Source organism: Sciurus carolinensis, chromosome 5 (assembly GCF_902686445.1).
Source record: "Sciurus carolinensis chromosome 5, mSciCar1.2, whole genome shotgun sequence".
Classification (NCBI taxonomy): domain Eukaryota; kingdom Metazoa; phylum Chordata; class Mammalia; order Rodentia; family Sciuridae; genus Sciurus; species Sciurus carolinensis.
In genome coordinates this window covers 173,682,599-173,703,284 of record NC_062217.1, presented here as the reverse complement: position 1 = coordinate 173,703,284, position 20,686 = coordinate 173,682,599, and the positions used below count along the sequence as shown (strand labels likewise).

Sequence of the window (20,686 nt, the reverse complement as noted above, 5' to 3'; positions counted from 1 at the left end):
TTGTCCCACCTGGGTCCTGCAGTTGTACAGCAGAGCCGCTCTTTATTCCAATTGCTCAGGACCCACACCGGGTCTGATGTCTTGGCTGACCTTCCTCCTGGCCAGCCCTGGACAGGCCCAAGCTTCCATGAGTCTTCCCAGGCCTGGAGGGCACGACTTTCCCACTCTCCTTTCCAGATAGCACAGCTTCTGAGGCTCTGGCGGAAGGTGGACAGAGTCGGATGTCGGTGCAGGACGCTCCCTGCACCCATCCTTCCCAAGCTCCTGTGCATCCTGCATCCTGTGAGGGCTGATGTGTGCACGTCAATCATCAGACCGTATTGTCCTCTCACCATCCTGAGCAAACTGATGAAGCGGGAGGCCTGAGCTTCATTCCTGATGAAGCGGGAGGCCTCTGTTCACCTGGACACAAGGCCCAGCACAGGTGTGACAGTTGGGGCTGAAGTGCCTGGGAGCCCAGGTCTGGCTGTGCCTGCAGGAGGGGGGACGGCAGATGAGACAGATGTGGAGAGAGGAACCACAAGGCCACCCTGGGGTGAAGTGTGAACAAAGAAGTGAAAGGGCTTGTGCGCGGGTGATCTCGGGTGTGGGCAGGAGGATACCGAGTCGTGGGAAGGTGGGCACAAGTTCTGCATGTCAGGACAGAGGGTCACTTTATCTCCGACGAGGGGGATGTCCCTGCCAGAGGCCACAAGGCCCTGGCTGCCCCAGCAGGGCTACAGCAGTAAGAACGGGCTGGCGTCTTGACCACGGGATACCAGCAGCTAGCTCACTTGCGCTCACGCAGGTGGGAGGCTAGACCGGAGGAGTCGCCAGAACCTCGGGAGCACTGCCTCAGGCTGCCAGCTCCGATGGCTCCTAGCAGGGTTAGTCCTCGGGGAGCCACACTCGGCAAGCCCGTCGTCAAAGGCACACCACGCGGCAGAGGCAAGGAGCGCCACACGCCTTCCCTCTAGTCACGAAGGCTCACGACCTCACAGCAGAAGCAGCAGCACAGAAGGGCAGCAGTGCCCACGCACGCGGTCTCACACGGGAGCCTTCCCTTGGTGACCGCCAGCTGGGCCGGCTGATGCGCAGACATCACAGTGGCAGCTCTTCTGTCTCAGAACAGCAAGTCTCAATGGAAGCCACTTCTGCATTCCTTCTAGAACATTCACACCTTCAATATGGGACTGTTAAAAGGGAAAACCTGTGCCTAAGGACACGCCAGGGCTTCTACTGGAGTCAATACATGGTGCTCTCCTCCCCGCAGGGCCCTGTGGGTTCACGGCATGGGGATGCTGTGGCCAAGACCAAGGGCACAAGGGGAACAGAGTCTGTCCCCATTGGGGGTAAGCCCCTGCAGAGCTGCGCCAGTTCCTGCTGCTGGCGAGGGGGAACCCAATGAAAGGGTGGGGTTTCCCTGCATTTCTAGCACTGCAGGCCTGGGTCCTGCAGGCCAATGACGAGACATTTCTGTAGATAGGCTGGTGCTGGAGTCTGAGTTGGGGCCTTTGTGGTCATCAGCATCTCCACCAAGTCCTTGAGTCTTTGAGCATGAACTGCCTCGGGGGAGAGGCACACAGGGTCCCCACACATGGCTGCTGGAGAGGGCTGTCCAAGCATGCAAACATGGGTGGGTCAGGAAGGAGCCGCGGCACCGATGGAGAAAGGAGCCACCAGCTTGCCTGCAGGCCACGTAGGGACAGACAGGGACACGAGTCAAGCCTGAGAATCCAGCCCCACGGAGCAGCTAATCCTGTTGACATACAACTGGGTGGAAGAGATCCAGGCCTTTCACAAGCTGCCGCAAGGCTACACAGGGCCCTAGTCAGCCCGGGACCCTGAACAAACAGGCTGCTGTCTCAGTCTGAGCTGCTGCCTGGAAACCCTTCACGGGCCCAGGCACCAGGAAGGCCGGAGGGATGCCGGGTTCTCTCTGCAGGCGGAGAACAGGCCTCTCAGAGGGCTCCTGGGTGGAAACACTGCCTCCTCACTGCCTGGTTTCTTCCCCGCAAGCTGTCTGACCACAGAAAGGAGAGCTTCTGCCCTGTGCTTGGTTTAATTACTATTCAATTTCAGAATATTCTTGCTCTGTTTCTACTAACCAAACAAGCGCACCCTGGAGAGGTCTAGAAGGAAAGCTGGAGAACTACGCAACGCGCTCTGCCATTCGGAGGTCCAAGGATGGCTGTAAACCCAGCAAGCGGGATGGTTTGGGGCCCCGGACCAAGTCAGAGCTCAGCCCAGAGTAGATCGCTGATAGCCAGCAGTCGCCGCGGGGTCAACACCACCTGCTCAGACAGGAAGCCATGCCCTTGGGCAGCAACTCTCAAGAGAGGACGCCAGAGGGACGGGCCTGCCTCCAGACCCTGTGCTGGGCCACCTGGGCTTGGCACCTCTGGTGCAAGAGCTCTGGTTGCTCTTCAGGACTATGGGGTCTGCTAGGTTATCACACACCACAGAAGGGGCTCCTGGGGGAAGCCAGCGTTCCCTGCAGGGCAGGGGCTACTGCATGCACAGCACCTGCCACCCCTCCAGAGTCCCCACTCCTTCAGTAGAGGAGCCCTGAGCACCTCGCCCCGGGAACTGAAATGTGAGCTGAGGTTCCCAGCATTTCCCGCTCTTAAAAGGATATGTGAAGAATTTTTATAGTAGTAAAATTCATCTTAAATTGATTTTTTATGCTTGTGCTAAAGATCTCACCTCTGATTTACTCTGTAGTTCTCCTTTTTAACTCTTTCTCTATTGGCATTAGATAACTAGTCATGGGTGAAATGTAATTAACAGCTTTGATTCTGAAGCAAGGATTTATGAGGCTACATTTAAAATGAATGGCATTAAACACACACATAAAATCAGATTTTTAAAGCCACGACACAAATTTCCATTTCTACAATAAAATGAAATTTATTCTCCTGCCCTGCCCTCTCCCCCACCTCGCCTGGCTCGTCCCGGAAGAGCGGCAGTGTGACAGTTCTGCTGGCGGCCGCTCTGATGATGGAGGAGTTTCTCCGGCTTCCCCACCGACGAGCCCCGACACTGAGATGATTACAGGCTCCCGGCCGCGCTCTCTTAAAGTCGATACCCAAGTCTTCCTGGCACCTCACCTGGCACTGAGATGCAAACGGCTGGGGCCGGGCCCTGCCTCTCGAGAACACCGTGGCAGCCCCAGTAGCCCCATGGGTGCTGGGTCAGGACCCAGCGGGGACACCAGCATCACAGGAGCAGACACCCCTCCATGAGCTCAGGAGTTGCTTCTCCCTGGGTCCCTGCCGGGATGTCACCTGTCACCCACAGAATAATTCTGAGGCTAAGATCAGAGCACTGGGGCCCTTTTGTTCTAAACAAGCTGGTGGATTCCTTGGGCTTCTACCCACGGGACGATGATGAACAGGGACTTTCACAGCAAGGCTGGGGTTGCACATAGCCCGCTCTAGGGACTTTTCAGAAATGCCGACTGCTGGCCAGGGTTCCTTAGAAACAAACAGGACCGAGCACACTGTCCTCCGTGGAAGCTCCTGGCGTTTCAGGGCATAGACAGCCCACGTGAAGTTGTGTGGGCTGCTGCCTGTGACAAGGCCCGCTGCCCCTGCTGGGCGCCAGAGCATGTGCCAGGGTGCACTGCCTTTCTGACTTGGGTGACAGGAATCGCCTTTCCCTGATCTCAAACGGAGATGAGAGGCTAAAGCCGCAGCACAAACTCCAGCCATGAGCACGGGGTCACCCAGGGAAGCCATCTTGCCCCCTCCCTCCCCTGGCACGAGACCTGTATTTTAAGACACTGGCACCGTCGGAACCTGAAGGAAGAGGGACAGCATCACTCCCAGAGAAGTGGGAGGCTGGGAGGTGACTGAACGAGTCCAAGTGAGGTGACCCGATGGGTGGAGCCAGAGACCCAGGCTCTCCCCAGGCAGCGCACAGCCAGGGTCCCAGGGGCCCAGACAGCATGACCAACAGAAGCCTTGCTGGGGACCAGTCCTTGTCCAGCACTGGCCTGTGTGCGTGTGACACAAGGGGAGAAGACACACTCCTGGCACCCACCTCCCCCCTTCCCAGGTCACAGATGCACCCAAAACTTTAAACACAGCAGCTGGGTGGGAGATGGGATCGTGCAGATTTGGGGTGCCTCAAGGGTCCATCAGCTGCAAAGAGTAAGGCTTATTTCTCAACGAACTCTCCCTCTCCAAGACATTAAAGTGTAATACACGTGGCTTAAATCCCATTGGCCATAAACAAACAAGCCCAGAGTTCTTTAGAAGGTACATCTGATCAGCACCAAATATCGTTTCTACTGGGAAGACTGGACCATTCAGGACTGGCGGAACTGTGGGCTCACAGCCATCTTTTCTGTGACTCAGAACACTCCCGAACTCTCCCTCCTTAGGACGGCATTCGTCCCTTATGGTTTGGGAATGTCAATCATAACACCAGAGAGTGACCCAGGGAAAACAGCTACACAGCCCTGAGTTCCCCCAAATCTGGCAAGGAGCCGACGCAGGTGGCGTGCAGCTCTTTGTGGGAGCAACAACCCAGTGTCGAGGCTGCATGCAGCCCAGCAGACACCCTTAGATGAGAGACGCTCCCCTGGCTGGGCTGACCATGTAAACCTTGCTTCTGCCAGCTTCCAGAATGTGGCATAGACAGCATGGAGGCCTCGGGATGCGAGGACAGAGCGCCAGACTTCAGAGGCTTGTGGAGGTGCACAGCAGCAGAGGTGACTTCACAAACGTGGTGCGAGGAACCCTGGCTCAGCCTCACTGGTGGGCCCGCGATCGTCTCCAATTTAGAGGACTCTAGCCGAGTTGCTCGTGTCTGATGGATGTGTCCTGCATTCAGTTGCACCTTCTCGCCGAGGCTCAGCCGCTTTTCTTCGTGGGGAGGACTGGGGACAGGAAACCAGCTCTGCCCCTGGCTAACGCAGAAGATCACTTCTTCAAAAGGGAAGGCGGAATAAAGACCTTCCACTCTCCACGCCGACCCAACAGGGGTCTGCTCCGTTTGAGCACGGGCCTCCTGGCGAGGGTGTTGGCGCAGAGGTCCCTTCCCTCAGCACCTGTAGCCGTCCATGAGGACAACGCAGGAGGTGAAGGCGGAACGTGTGGTGGACACTCGGCCTTCCGGAGGCCCCGGGGCTGGCAGGGTGGCCCGAGGACTCCCCTTTCACAGACTGTCTCGTGCAGCCCAGGAACGAGTGACGTGCCCGACTGTTCTGTGGCACTGCCGGGTGCTCAGCGGCTGTTGGGCGACACCACCACGTACGCTGACAGTCTGTGCTACTGTCAGCACATTCCAGAGTTATTCAGGAGTCAGAATCCAAAAGGGAAAATGGAAGCTCCAATGCTTGGGAACAAGAAATGCCGCCTGCAGCGCAGCCGTCAGGACGGAAAGCCAGAGGGGGCGAGCAGGAGCTGAGGGACAGGCACACCCGAGCCTGGCTGGGCCGGAGCACGTGCTGCCAGGGTGCTGGCGCGGACCAGAGCAGCGAGTAGCGTGCTCTGCTCCCCAAGACCATGTGCGCCTACCTCGCCGAGATTTTACCCCAAGAACAAGCCTTGACAGTGCAGGAGAAGACAAAGGTAAACACGTATGAAACAGCAGGACGTTTACACTCACGTCAACAAGGACGTCCCCACTGCCCCCTAAGCTCTCGGGATGAGAATGCGCTGCTCACACGGGCTGAGCTTGCTAGCTGACTTCCCGGGCTGTTTTGGCACCTGCCGTAGTTTGGATGTGAAACATCCCCAAAGGACCAGGTACTCAAGGCCTGGTCTCCAGCCTGTGGTGCTATTAGCAGGCGGTGGAGTCTTTTGGAGATGGGCCCGGTGGGAGGGAGGGAGGTCTCTGGGGGCGCATCCTGGAAGCAGGTAAGTGGACCCTGACCCCCACCTCTTGCTCTTTGCTTCCTGGCTACCACGAGGAGGAGCTGCCTCCGCCCCGTGCTACTGCCGTGGTGCACTGTGCTGCACAGGCCCAAAGACAGAGCCAAAGCAACCGTGACCTGAAACAGTGAGCCAAATGTCCTTCCTCCCTTTAAGTTGTTTACTCAAGTATTTTGTCACAGTGGCTGAAAACTGGCTAACAATACTTGATTTTGAAGATGTGCCCTGTACAAAGAGAAGACTCTCCACCATTACAGATGGGGAATGAGTAATGAAGGCATCCATTCTTCATTTAGGCAGGGTTAGACCCACAGGTATGAAGGGGAAGGTAGTTTCAACTTGAGCCAGAGGCAGGGCCGGTAAGAGTGCCGGCCATCAAGTCAGCTGTGTCTCCCTGCGCTTTTCCTGTGTGGCCCAGACAAAGATGGACACAGACACCACAGCCTGTCTGTATGCCCTGCACCCCACATTGGCACGGATTCCACGTGAATCTGATCACTGGTCAAATGGCTCATGTCCCAAGGTCAACGACATGAGGGCAAGAAGCAGTTCAAAATTTAGTGAGGTGCCAATTTATTCACTTTCTGGGTGGCCAAAGGCATGCTGCTGAAACTGGGTATCAATTTTTAATGAGCATCCCAAGGTCTCAAAATTTGGGGCTGAAATTAACATCAGACCTAAGTAAGACCATAAAGAAATTTACAACAATATTATAAGGTACCCACAAAAAACAGAGAAAATTTTATATAAATTTTCAACTCCTCCCCCTACAAACTATATATTGTTTTCCTTTAAAAAATAATTGATTCTTAAAAATACATCAGCAACAATAAAATATACTGTTAAAAGAATTTAAATAGTATACTTGGCAGAGTAGTATGCCTTAAGAAAGTCTATTTACTTTTACACCTAAATGTAAATCATTAAAAGAATAATTGTATTTTATCAACACTTTAACATATCATTAGAAGTCTCTGCTATTTGACAGATGAAGATAAAAACACCCCAAAACTATAGATGAACGATCAGGTCCCTAATGATTCCAAAACAATTACAGGATGCAGAGCAATCTAGTTAAATTTTATTCAAAAGCTGACTACACTTGTGTTTTCTTTTATTTTTCTATCAAGAAACCCATGAGGCTTAAGCACAATTCATTATGTATGAGACCCCACTCACAGTGCTCGGCTGTTGATTAATAGCAAAGTTTGCTGTATGTACATTTGCAACATTAGATGCATACAATATGCTAACTTATTCTTTCACTGAAACTAATTATTTACAAAAATGACTACTTGAGACTACAATTTATTAAACGCATGCATCCAGTCTCAATTTGGCCCCCAAAGACAGCCTGGAATGAAGATCTTTTACTTGATGTGACAACTTCTAGAAACGCTGTTATTAATATTGTAAATGTGGCAAATAAAGAGTTCAAATAGCCTTATGTCTGTGTTGCCTTTGCTTTCTAACACCGCGCAGCGAACAAAGAGGCTTTTCAATGTTTCACACGCACATGAAAGCTACTTTCCTCTCTCCCGGTTTAATTTAGCTTCTTTTGAATAAAATGCTTATACATCTGTAAAAATACTTTTAAAGAGTCCTTCCACTAGTCTCATCAAATTGTTGGGGCTTTCAAACGCATGTGTATTTCCCGAGGGAGCTTTGGGGCTAGGTAACTTTGCATTATTCAACAATTCTCCTTCCCAACCTTAGAAATCAAGGCGCCTGAATCTCCGGGCTCATCTGTGGACAGGGCTTCCCGATGACTCATGCAGGGTTGGGTGTGGAGTTCAAGGGGGGTATCTGATCAACTGCTGGCACTTTCCAAGCTAACCAATGCACATGGCCAAGAACAACAGCCACCTGCCCTCAGTGCTCTCTGCTTCTGGCTTCTCCACACTGGGCTACCCTGCACACATTCTGCAGTTTCCCCTCCTGACACCTTCAGAGCCTCTGCCCAGCTGAGGGTGTGCTCCCCGGAAGGCTGAGCAGAAAGATGAATCAGATCCCTTGCCCCACATGCCAAAATAAGGAAACTCTGCCCAGAGACAGGACAGTAGAGGACAGTCACTCCATGCTACCCGTTGCTCTGTGCCTTCACAGGTTTTACAAGGAACCCTAAGAAAAAGATGATGCGAGTTCTAAGGGCCTGCCCAAGGACATCCCTGGAATTAAAGCACCAGCAAGTGTGCCTCCGTTCTCACCATGAACCTGTGCCAAGAGGGAAAGCAAGCAATGCGAGCCTGGGAAAGTCTCAGACGCAGCTTGAGATGGAAGGGATGATGGTTCAGTGATGTGCAATCTCACATTCCGATTCGGCCAGTCACAGCAGCCGGCTCAGACCTAAAGCAGTGGGCTCCAGAAGTCCCAGCCAAGAGAACGTCTAGTATTACACCTCCACTGCAGGACCCAGAGCCCCGTACACCTCCACTGCAGGACACAGAGCCCGTACACCTCCACTGCAGGACACAGAGCCCGTACACCTCCACTGCAGGACACAGAGCCCCATACACCTCCACTGCAGGACACAGAGCCCCATACACCTCCACTGCAGGACACAGAGCCCCATACACCTCCACTGCAGGACACAGAGCCCGTACACCTCCACTGCAGGACACAGAGCCCGTACACCTCCACTGCAGGACCCAGAGCCCCGTACACCTCCACTGCAGAACCCAGAGCCCCGTACACCTCCACTGCAGGACACAGAGCCCGTACACCTCCACTGCAGGACACAGAGCCCGTACACCTCCACTGCAGGACACAGCGCCCGTACACCTCCACTGCAGGACCCAGAGCCCCGTACACCTCCACTGCAGGACACAGAGCCCGTACACCTCCACTGCAGGACACAGAGCCCGTACACCTCCACTGCAGGACACAGAGCCCCATACACCTCCACTGCAGGACACAGCGCCCGTACACCTCCACTGCAGGACCCAGAGCCCCGTACACCTCCACTGCAGGACACAGAGCCCCATACACCTCCACTGCAGGACCTAGCGCCCCGTACACCTCCACTGCAGGACACAGCGCCCATACACCTCCACTGCAGGACCCAGAGCCCCATACACCTCCACTGCAGGACCCAGCACCCTGGAGAGATGGGGTCCCCTGAACAAAGTCAAGGACCAACTAAGCATATGACGACAACCGCAGGTGGATGCCAGTGTACGACTTCACTGCTAGCTGCTCAGGCCTCACGTGCACGAGGCTGTAATTACGGCCATCTATTTATTCCTCCCCATGATCCAAGGGAGGTATCCCCACACTCCAGAAGAACCTGAGGTCCAGAGCTCACACAGCAACACGCCAAATACACAAGGGAGGGAACAAGGACTCGGCTGAAGCACAATCTGAACCATCTCCATGAAAGAGAACGCTCTGCGCATCTCTGCAAATGGAGGCAAATGGTCACCCACACCACGGAAAGTCCTTGTCCCCAGGTTTTATTCTTGATGACACATATTCCATAAGCATATGGATTTATTCCTTTACTTTTAGGTAAAGGAATAAAATCCCCAATCCAGTTTTCAATCTAGGCCTTCTGCCTTCTTACTCAAAGAAAACGAGACTGAGTACCCAAATGGGTCACTACCTCTAAAAGCTTAGTGAGAGAGAGACAGACACCGGGCGCTCACACCATGGGGTCTCGGGCCCGCAGACAGCTGCCCCCTTGCCCTGGAAGGAAGGTCATGCTTGTGTTTGAACATGTCCACGTGACATACAACATTACTTTTCCCGGGTAAGAGGCCAGGGCCTGAATGCACAGGCCTGCCACCTCTCCCACTGCTGACCCTCCAGAGCGACTAAGGCCACCACGCTGCCTCACGTGGCCTGGCAGGCCATGAGTTAGGGCCGTACTGTAGCTGGCAGGGCTGGGATTGAAGCTCAACAGGGGCCCTCCTAGGAGACCACGCCAGGCGAGCGTCCAGGGGAGTGACAGTGCCCTGGAGCGCCCACCTGCCCTGCAGCTCTGGGGGCCATCCGGCCTGTCTTGGAGCGGGATCCTGCCCACTGAAGGGATGAGTAATCGAGAAGCAGGGTGTTAAGGTACTCACCCCAGCACGTGCCCTGAACAACACCTGCATTTCAGATTTCATTTTTCCAATGAATAATTTGCTGAAAACCATTCCTTAGGGAGAACAACCCACCAAGATTCCTTGAAGAGCGAGAGTCGCATTTCTCTGCCTTTCCGGATCTGGTAGCCGCCTGCAGAATAACAGTTTGCTGAAGCCCAGGGATGAGCATCACTTCCAATTTTGCTTACTTTGATAGACCTACAGTCAAAGCCTGAAAACGGTGCAGACTTGAAGACACAAGACGAAGGGGCTTCCTCTGTGTCTGCTCTGCTCCCCACTCCTGGAGTTAGGCGACCCACTGAACAGGGAGAAGAAACACAGGGAAGAGGAGCTGGGGCTAAGCCGTGAGCTCATCCTCCTTCCAGGAGCCCAGAGTCCTGCATTCCAGCAGCTACTCTCACCTTCCTCCTCCAGGTTCCCAGACTCGAGAAGAGTCCACTCAGCTGTTAAGAGAGGAGTGAAGAGGCCACGGGGAGAGCTTGGCTGCCCCGTGGCCCTCAGGGACCCGCTCTGTGGGCACCACCTTCCCATCTGCACCAGAAGACAATGGGGGGCCCAGGAAAATACAGCCGTGGGCAGCAGGGACCGCGTGCTCCTCCCGTGGACTGCAAGCAGCAGCAGGAAACCCCAGATGATGAGCTTCTGCGGGGCAGCCAGAGTGACTGAATGCCACCCACCCACCTCCAAAGCAGGCCGCTTCCTCCTCGGAGCCTCCAACAGGGTGAAACACACCCACCCAGTACAGCTTAGTATTGATCCTGCAGCTTGCAGGCCAGCTCGGCCATCCTGAGAGTCAGAAGAAAGTGATCTTCCATTTTAGCAATGGAGTACCTAATTTAAAATTTAAGATAATAACTAAGCGATCTGAAGACACTGCCTTGCTCTTTCCAAAAGGCGTGGATTAGATGAGGGTTGACCTCCGTGGGGTTCAGTCCCATTAACTTGTAGACTGGGCTCATTAATAAATAATCCTGCCACTAAATTACCTGTCTTGTAAATTGGTTTGTACAGTTTTAAATAAATAATAGCGAGTTCCCTATTATCAAACAGTGGGGTTTTCAGAGGAAAGCAGAGCGCACGGTGTGGGGCACCGAGACCTCTGGAACAATTTCCACAGCTCACTTCCAGGAAGCCCCAGCTCCGCCCTGGACGGCTGCAGCTGGAACGCCTCAGCGGGTCAGCAGAGCTGAGAATGCTGCCTTTAATATCTGACAGGGAGACTGACTTCACGTTAATGGCCAAAAAACTTAAGTAACTATTAAATGGACAGTTAATATAACTGTGTTTTAAAACACTGAGGTCATATTTAATTTTGAATTGAAACTTAAAATGCACTTTCTGGCAAGAATATGGAGTAATAAAACAACGTTAACTGCAGAGGGAAATGTAAAGCTCACATTATTGAAATCCATCTTCCCCCCCAAGTACGAATATCTGTAAGAAGTGCATCCCGAGAAGCAGAACACAGTTGCTCCTTTCCCACAGGTGGGGTCCCTGGCACTGAAAACCACGAGCGCCCTCCTGGTGGCCAGTTTCCCCAGGGCTCGCCGCGCTCTGCCCCCCGGGTCCTGCTCTTCCTTCTGCAGGGCTGAGACCCAGTTCAGCTGCAGCCTCAGCTCTTCCGGCCAGAACTCCACCCAGAAAGAGCCTGCTATGTTCCAAGTGAGAGCGAGAGAGAACGGGGTGGGAGAGGCCTGGGAGGAACACAGTGGCCCAAAAAGCCAGGAGGCAGGGCAGGGAGGGCATGTTGGGGACAGGACAGCCGCTCGGCTCCTTCAGGAAGCACCAGCTCCAACTTTATGCGCCTCTCCTCTTCAAGAATCAGTGCCGCCCTCTGCGAGGCTGCCACACCTCCAACAGGTGGGTCGGGTCAGTGGACCTCAAGCCTGGCCCGCTTCCAAGCCTCCCAGGGGAGAGAGGAGGAGGGGTCCCAGGGCTTTCCAGCAAAAACCCAGCAGTTATTTACAGGTGTTCTGACAGCCGTAAAGGTAGAGGCCCTGCACGCAAGTCCTGGAGCCCGGCAGTGTTTCCCATTTCATCCTTTGCCTGCTTTCACCCCGAAACTCACCTGGCGCCCCAGGGAAGCAGAAGGGCAGGAAGAGCCGCTGAGAGGCAGCTTTATTTCCCTGGCACCCAATGCAGTGGGCCACCCGCACCCGCACAGCATGTCCTCTGTCGGCTGCCCCCACATGGGGTCATCCAATCCCCATGGCGAGGTTGTAGGCTACTGGCCTCCTGACTCACCAAATCAAGGGAACAAGAGTCTCTCCTCTTTGGACAGGAAAGGACTCTGAAATGCTCAAGAAAATTCTAGTTTGTGGTATAAAAAAATATAGAAAAGGTAGTTCTTATGTCAAAGTAGCTTTCAACTGCAAATTCATGTCCTAGCACTTTATCTTCATGACAGTGAGATGTTTAAGATTTTAACTGCAAAGAAAACAACTTGACAAATCTCACAGAACTCAGATCCCTGGAAGTACAGACTCCATTTGAGAAACAGGGATCAAGGCCAGGGGTGTGTTTGCATTTCTGACTGTCCCCCTTCCTGGGGTCCCAGGTCTTCTGACTCAGAAGACCATGGGAGGGGAATGTAATCACCAGACATTCAAGTCTCCAGGTGACTCTCTCTTGGCCATGTGTCAATACTGCATTATGAGCACATGGGCTCATTTCTGCATAGCAGACCCTGCCCTGCTAGTCCCTGCTGAGAGCTGTGCTCACCCTGAACAGTCTACTGGGGTGCTGTACCCACCAGACTGGGGACAGCGGATGGAGTGCAGTCATCAGATCAGGGGCTACTGTCATCCCCGAGCATGCTCTGAGAGTGTCTTCCTCCTTCCTGTCTGAGGACCCTAGCTGGCCCCTGATCCCAGGCCAGCAGAGCAGCTGACACGTTCCTACTACTGGCTCACAGGCTTCTCAACCATCACCTGGCTCCCATTCCTCCCTGGGCAGGGTTCTCCAAGGTCTCCATGGTCAGCATGATGGGGCCAAATCCCACCGACCATCTGAGCTTGAAAATAAAGTTTTATTGGCACTCTGCCACACCCATTTGTTTTCATATACTGTTGCTGAGCTGGGCAGTTGTGACAGATGCCTGGCCTACAAAGGAGGTCCTGTGTAGGAGGCAGCTATGGGCACTGCCCGAGACTCATGCTGGCCCAACCTCTCCTCAGCTCTCTACACCATGCCCACCATTCCCAAGTCTGCCTGCCTCTATGCTGGCTCTCCCTGCAACACCCAGGTCCACACACTGCTCAAATCCTAACTTGACTCCTCTGCTAATTCTACACGCTGTGCATCTGGGTGGCACTGAAGAACCAGGCCGCTGCAGCAATGGTGGCTGATGAGCATCCCCAGGGACCAGGCACCTGCACTCCCCCATCGATCCTCTCAAGGTGGGGGCAGGCATCTGGATTCTGGCTCTGGTGAGGAAACCACGGCTATGTGCAACTAGTAACTCTATGAGGCCACAGGCTACGAAGCAATAGGCAGGGACTAAAATGCACACCTTTGCCCCAGCACCTGAGCTGCGGCCTCCCAAACCTGGTCTCCAGCACTTTCAATCCAGAGAGTGCATCAGCACAGCACATTCTCAGACAAGTCCCTCCACCAACCACGAGGACCAGGCCTGAGGAGCCTGCTTCAGTGCACATGTGGTCAGTTCCTGTCATGCCTCCCATGTTCACTCTGCAGTGTCCACGTGACAGGGGACTCCCAGGTCCTCTCTGCCCATGGCTCTGCAGCCTGCTGGGCTCTGGTTCTTTACCCCTCTCCATTTTCACCCTCCTCTGCTCCATCCTCTGTGGTGGTATGTGACAACCACAGCCTCAGGGGCACTGTCCTCTCTGAGACCACAAACGAGCCCCAGGTGCTTGGTACTGACGTCCTCCGAGTCTCAGCAGCCTCTACTCCGTGGACCTCACAACTCTGTCCACTTCTCCTCCTGCCAGTGGTCCCTGCTCTTGCTTCTGATCACCTCACCCTGACTGCTGGCCAAGGCTCTGCAAGTGGGCATCACTCACTACAGAGAACGGCTGGGGACAGATGCAGATGCCCTGCCCTCAGAGGCCTGCCCCTCACCGCCCCCAATTCTGAAGGCCACCACCTGCAACTTGAGAGACCATTACCCACACAAGAGGCCCATCCCAGACCTGCCCTGCTGCTGACACGGCCTGCAGCTCTGTGAGTGTGAGGGTCCTCCTCTCCCTTCCCTCCATGGCCACATGCCCAGCTGCCAGGCCAGCCTGGACAGCCACCAGAGCCATCGAGCTAGTCACTGCACACGCGTCATGCCCAGAGATCCTGCCTGGTTGACGTCACTGTCCTGCTCTCAGTCCTTCCTGACTCCTCAAGTGTGCAGAGCGAGGCCAGACTCCCCACACGAGCATCAGAGTCCACACACGCGCCCTGGACTCAGGGTGGGCGGATCTGGCCTCTCTGTCCTTTGCTGCCTACACAGTGCCTCTCTCCTCTGGTCTGGGTGCCTGAAACCAGTCCCCCATTCTGACCTCTGCCCAATGCACAGCACCCCTGTTTGGGGCCCCTCCCCACTCTCCCCAGTCTCCCCAGCCCAGGGCTCGCCCAGGAGCCTGTAAACATGGCACCCTCCAGGGCTCCCTCAAGGCGCAGCGTACAGCCTCAGGACTGACTCTGCTAGGCCTCCACAGGCACAGCCCGCATGGCCAGAGACCTCCCCACTCCCCACAGCTGCCGCCAGAGCCTTCTGCACATGCTCAGGATGGATGGTGGATCGTCAATACCTGCTACATTCAAGGTGGGGAAACTGGGCACAGAAAGATATAACACTCGAAATGACCATGGCTCTACTGTAAGAGAAAAGTGACTATTTCGACATGTGTGTCACCTTACTGTCCTCCTTCAAAGACGCTTAGTGTTTTCAATCAGCTCCTTCATGCGTTCACTGAAGGCCTGACAACAGAACCTGAGCAGCTGAGCACACGCACGTGAATGTGTGATATAAGCCACCAAAGCCTTAGTCTGTGACTCCACTGCATGTCACTTTGTCTTGATCAAAACCTCAAACAGGCAGGGTGCGGTGGCACATGCCTGTAATCCCGGTGACTGGGAGGCTGAGGCAGGAGAATGCAAGTTCAAAGCCAGCCTCAGCAACTTAGCAAGGTCCTTTCTTAAAGTAAAAAGTAAAAAGGGCTGGGGATAGAGATGAGCGGCCAAGAGTTCTTTGCTTCCATCCTGGCACCAACAGAATAAAACGAACCAAAAAACCAAACATTAATAGCCAAGAGCAGCCTGAGCCACACCCAAGGGACGGAGGGGACTTTCATGTTTTCAGTTCTCAGCTCATCCAGAGTCCAAGATTCAACAAATGTTCATGAACTTGGGCGCTGGACGGATGAGTCCTAAAGGCTTGATTCCAGTATCCCTCCATCTGCATGCTCTGCAGCTGGCTTAATCTGAACTTCGCAGCTTCAGATGGGTCAGGGCCTCTCGTCCCTCCTGGGCACGGCTTGGGGTTCTGGCATAGAGACCACTGAGGTCAGTGGCATGGAATGTGCACGGCAGCCAGGGCAAGAGGTACTGGCAAGCCACCCATTGGCCAGAGCAGGGCCACGAGCGAGGCCAGGAACCTCCTCCACTCATCTGACAGAAGTGGCCTCTGCCTGGGAGCAGAGAGGCCCAGAACAGCACCACCAGCCAGCAAGCGGACTAGCGCTGGGGAGGGACCACGGTTCCTGTCAGCCATAGGACTCACACCATCACTCTGGGCCTTCTTAAAACAGTGAAGAGTTAGCCAGAGCTGAGGACACATCTTCACCACTGCCCAGGCCCTGTGCTCTCCAGTGCTCAGGTCCCTCTCCCCACAAGAGTAAGACTGAACACCTTCTTGTTAATTATGTGACTAAGGAACCAACTCTTACTATTTCCAAACATCAGGCCAGAAACGGTGGTGTTGGGTCTGAAGCTGGACAGCTACGATTGGAAACTGCACAATACCCTGCCTGCCATTTCCATTAAGTACTTTACAGGGAAAAGTTGAAATAAATACATGTACCAGAAATGAGTATTCTGCTGAACAGTGAGAAACAAAGGATCAAAAAGAAACGAATGCTTTCTCAAGAGCAGCAGCAGCAGCAGCAGCGTAATGCAGCCACGGCCCAGGTGGACAGTGGGCCAGTGCTCTGTCCAGAGCGTCCTCTAGGGCCCTTGCTACGGAGCTGCATTCTGAGGACGGGCCACAGTCAGCAGAGCGCCTGTCCCCAGGCCGATCCTTAGAGCTGGTTCTGCCCAGCCGGCTGCAGGGGATGCTGGCATTAGCCCGGATGCCACACGGCTGGACTTCTCCCTTTCCATTTGGTTTTCCTTCATCCTGTGCTTCACACTCATCTCTTCTACTCTCACAAGGTCTCCCCAGAATCAGGCAAATACAACAGGTCAGCCAGGACAGGCAGGCTCCTTAAATGAAAGATCCCACGTAACAAGGGAGGCAGGCCTCCTGCCCCGTCTTCCCCAGGTGGCTTCCACCTTGACAGTACCTGGGAGCTGACGCAGAGTTTCAGAACCCTGGCTTTTTGGTGTCTCAACTCATTTACAAAAGCATACTTTTTTTTTTTCCTTTTTAAAAACTCTGTTTCTGTCCACTTACCAGTCTGCCTCCCAATGTCTGCTTCCATTGCTTTGGACATTAAGTCTGAAGAGCTGCCAATTTTCTCAGAAGAGATTTAAATAAACTTTGGAAGCCAGAGGAGTAATTTTGTTTATAGTTGACATTAAAAAGTAGCATGAAATAGATGAAGGATGGTTGTTAAGCGCATCTGTCACTGTGCACCATCTCAAACTTAAGAATAATGAGGGGCGAGGGGGAAGGAAAGGTTTATGGGCCAATCCTTAAAACTGGGGAATAATTAAGCACAGGAGTGAATAAATAAAAGTACAAACAGAAACATTTCTTATTCGATTATGTAGAAATAGGGCTGAGAAAGACGTGTGCATGCAGATAATTCATCACAAAAGTAGAAGAGAGGAGCCCTTCTGAGATCTGCCTGCACATCTCGAGGGCGGGGAGCGGCCAGATCTCCCGCGATGACAGCTCTTCCAGACTCCACCTTCCCTGGCATCTGCTGCTCTGACTACACCCAGCATCAACTACTCAGCTCCTGCAAAAGCTGGCTAATGAATTCTTGGCATGCATCACTTGGTTGGGTGGGGCACAACCAGTGGAGTGAGGAAGGAGTCGCAGTGGGAAGGGCCTGGGGGAGGGACCAGGGGTCCCGCTGAGCAGTAGGGAGGACAAGGGGTGGGGAAAAGCTCTGCTTCCATCCCAGGGGAGACTCCAGGTGTGAGGCTGGGAGGAAGGACCAAGACTGCCTCTTGTAGCTGACTGGAGGGAGCCAGCAAGACCCCAGGCCAGTGGGGAAACTCAGGGGCTCCAGCAGGAGTTTGTGCTTGATCATGGAGTAAACTGTCATGTTCTTGTCATTATGGGCTCCTATCAAAGCTGCTAACCTGTTCTTGTTAATCATAATTCACAAATTTGATATATATGGCATATTTGAAAGCCAGCAAAATGAATGTTTATCTGACCACCAGTCACCTGCTTCCAGTTCAGCTGACCGAAGACCCTGGCTGGATCTCCTCGTGGAACATTCTGAAGACGTTCCTGTGTCATCAGTCTTCTACCAGGACAGGCTTGGTTCAGCCTCCCACCCACTAGGTACCCGGGTCTGCCACAGCACTCCAGCTTCACATCCGGGCGCAGAGCCCCTGGGGAAGCATCCAGTCCCTCCAGTAGCGCCTTGCAGCCTGTGTTTGGACTTGCCACAAGTCTTGCTGTAACTAATGCCTACAGATCCAAGAACTCCTAAGGTCTACACATGATTGTGCAGCTCCACCAGCCAGAAGGCCGGTCCCCCTTCTTGTGGCCAAGATCTACCTAGGAGGGCAGCAGGACAGAGTCCTGGGCAGCTTCAGATGCCTCTGGTACCGTGGTGCTTCACTTCACCTGTAAGGCTCCATCTAGACTCTTGGCAGCAGTACTAACTACACACATAAAGTCGCCCATTCGCATTCACCGATTTAGTGAGATACTCCTTTTAAAAATCATGAGCTTTGGAGACACAGGCAAGATGTCCTCTGAGGAATGTCCCAGTCTGGTGAGGACTAGGAGAAGCAAGCTCGTCCTGCCCTCACGTAAGGCTCCCACACATCCTCCCAGGGCCTGAGACCCCCACGGCTAGGACAGCTCTGCACACTCGCATGCAGCCCAGATCTAAGAGGAGCAGACCAGGATCTCCCCCTCCCCATCAGCCAGTCCATGTGGAGATCCTCCCACTGCTCACGTTTCCTCCATGCACAACCCTCTGTCCCAACACAATGCCAGCGCGGAAGGCGAGGGTGGGCACGGCAGTAGCACTTTCTGCTTCCACATGAGGTGAAGTGGTTTAGATAGCTGTCACTAACACCAAGGGGTTTATTAATAGGCAAAAATTAATTGTATGTAGACTGAATTAATGAGATGGAAAAACACGCGTATTTCAGCTAATGCAGAGGGGACCAGCCTCTGCCGAGTGCCGGTAATGAAGTGCCGGGCCATGGGATGCAGCTCCGAGCAGCTACCAGCAAGCCGGGGTCCTTTTGTGATCACGGGGGCTGGAGGTACCATTAAAAAAATACACTGTGAAGTGTAAACATCAGGCAACTGTTTGGAGCACAGAGTTGACCCCTGACGCGTCTTCTGCAGACTGCCATCTACAGATTTATAAATAAATGATTAGATGCAAAACCTCCAGAGGGTTATCCTCTTCCACAGCAATTACAGGAGCAGATGATTGCCATTCAAGTGGGGTTCCAGCGAAAGCCCTCGACTGGCAGGAATCGCTCACTGCCGTCCTCCTGCCGTAAGTCACCATGACAGGAAACCCAATGTGCACATGTACCGCGGACGCTTTAACAAGCCGAGTCAATATGCACTAAGCGAACACGCTCTCGAGTTAAAATATATTACTGTCAATAACAGACTGAATTAAGAAAGCGCAAGTTTCAAATGTGATCAACGTCAGGAAGAAGTTCTCTGTTTTTCATACCTGCACATCCTTTGGAGTTGCTGTGGACACGCAAGTCTGATATTCACTTGGACACTTTCTCTCTGGCTCTTCGTGGCCGAATTTTTAAGTTATTTAAACCCAAGGTAATGAGGCTAATCGGAGGTGACACAAACGAGCAGTTTCCCACTCGGCACGCGTTTGTCTAGTCTAAGTGTGACCTTTCTTCCCCAAGTGGCGAGCGACATCGTGTTCTGGTTTTGGGACTCCGTTTCTTTACAAGAACCCCCTCTGCCCGCACCTCTGCGCAGGCTCTCCACCTCCCCTCCGACCACCGCGGCAAACCAGAACCTTTCCCTGATCTCGGCCATTATCTTCTTCTCGTCTTTTTAAAGAATGGTATAAAGTAGAAACGGATTTCTAAAAAATCTTTGTTTTGAAATTTAAGAATCATCCAAAAATATTGCTGTAGAGGCAGTTCCTGTTCCTTCATTCAGTTTCCCCAAATAAGCTTTCACAGGCGCAGTCAAAACCAGGAAGCTGAGAGGAAACGACACCGTCGACTAAAAGCCGTACCTTCTTAGATGTGACCAGTTGTTAAACGCTTATTAAAACTTCATTTTTTATGAAATGAAAAGTTACACTTTTAAAAGAAACGTCGTCCCACGTTCAGGTGCACACACCCACCATCCCACGCGGGCCACAGAGCTGCTCAGTCCAGGAAGACACGAGACCTGCCACCCTGTGGCCTCGTCCTCCCCGTCCCAGTCTCCACCAGCCAACGACCTCGTTTCTGTCTCTGTGAGTTTGTCATCTCGTGAGCTGGATGTAGATAAAGTCCTGAGCAAGGACAGCTTCCTTCGCTCAGCAGAACGCCCTTTAGATCCTCTAAGTCACACCCTGTGTTAATAGCTCATTGCTTTTTATTGTGCTTCTGTAAGTATTCCATTTCATGGGTGGACTACAGTTTTTCTTTGGTCTTTGGAAGGACATTTCAGTTGTCCCCAACTTGGGGACATTACAAATCAGGCTCCTCTGGATCTCTGCTATGGTTTTTGTGTGGACTCTAGTTTTTATTTCTAGCAGGGGACACAGTCAGGACATGTGGAGACGGGGGGCACCACCCAGGTCTGGATTTGCATCACCCTAGGGCTCCCCACCAGCATCTCCTCATGAGCTCACGCGTTAACACCTCCTTTAATGAAGAGTCTGCTCCAATCTCTTGCCCAGTTTCTAATAAGAATGTTTATTTTCTTGCTGTTTAGAGAGTTCATTGCGTGTTCTGCATCCTTTGTCAGATGTGGATTTACAAGTACTTTCTCTCATTCTGTTCTATCTTCCCACAGGGTCTTCTGCAGAGCAAAAGTTTAGGAACAGAGTTATTTAAAGTAATAGGCATTATTTGATCCTTCTAGAATTTCTTCATTCTGGCAAATTTTCAGGATGGGTGACGTCTCTCGGAGCTGCACAGTCACCTCTGCAGCCTGAAAACAGATGCTGACCTAGAACCAGGGAGCCCAGTGGGGAGCAGGGGAAGCGCCTACCAGGGAAATCCCCACTTCAGGAAGAGCAGCTTCACGTGTGAGGGCGCTCAGTACGACGTACGTCATCGGCTCCTACGCTGGCAATGCTGCAGGGCAGCCAGTCTAAGAAAATCAGAACAAGTATCTGCAGGTGCAGGTGGTCAGGATGGTGGCCACCAGGCACCTTCACGCACGCC

The 20,686-nt window shown here is 53.2% G+C and overlaps 1 protein-coding gene across 5 annotated transcripts in view; it reads right to left on the bottom strand.

Annotated features, from left to right (window-relative positions):
- Mgmt (O-6-methylguanine-DNA methyltransferase) overlaps positions 1 to 20,686 on the bottom strand; it is a 238,775-nt gene that overhangs the window by 46,158 nt on the left and 171,931 nt on the right. The window lies entirely within an intron of this gene.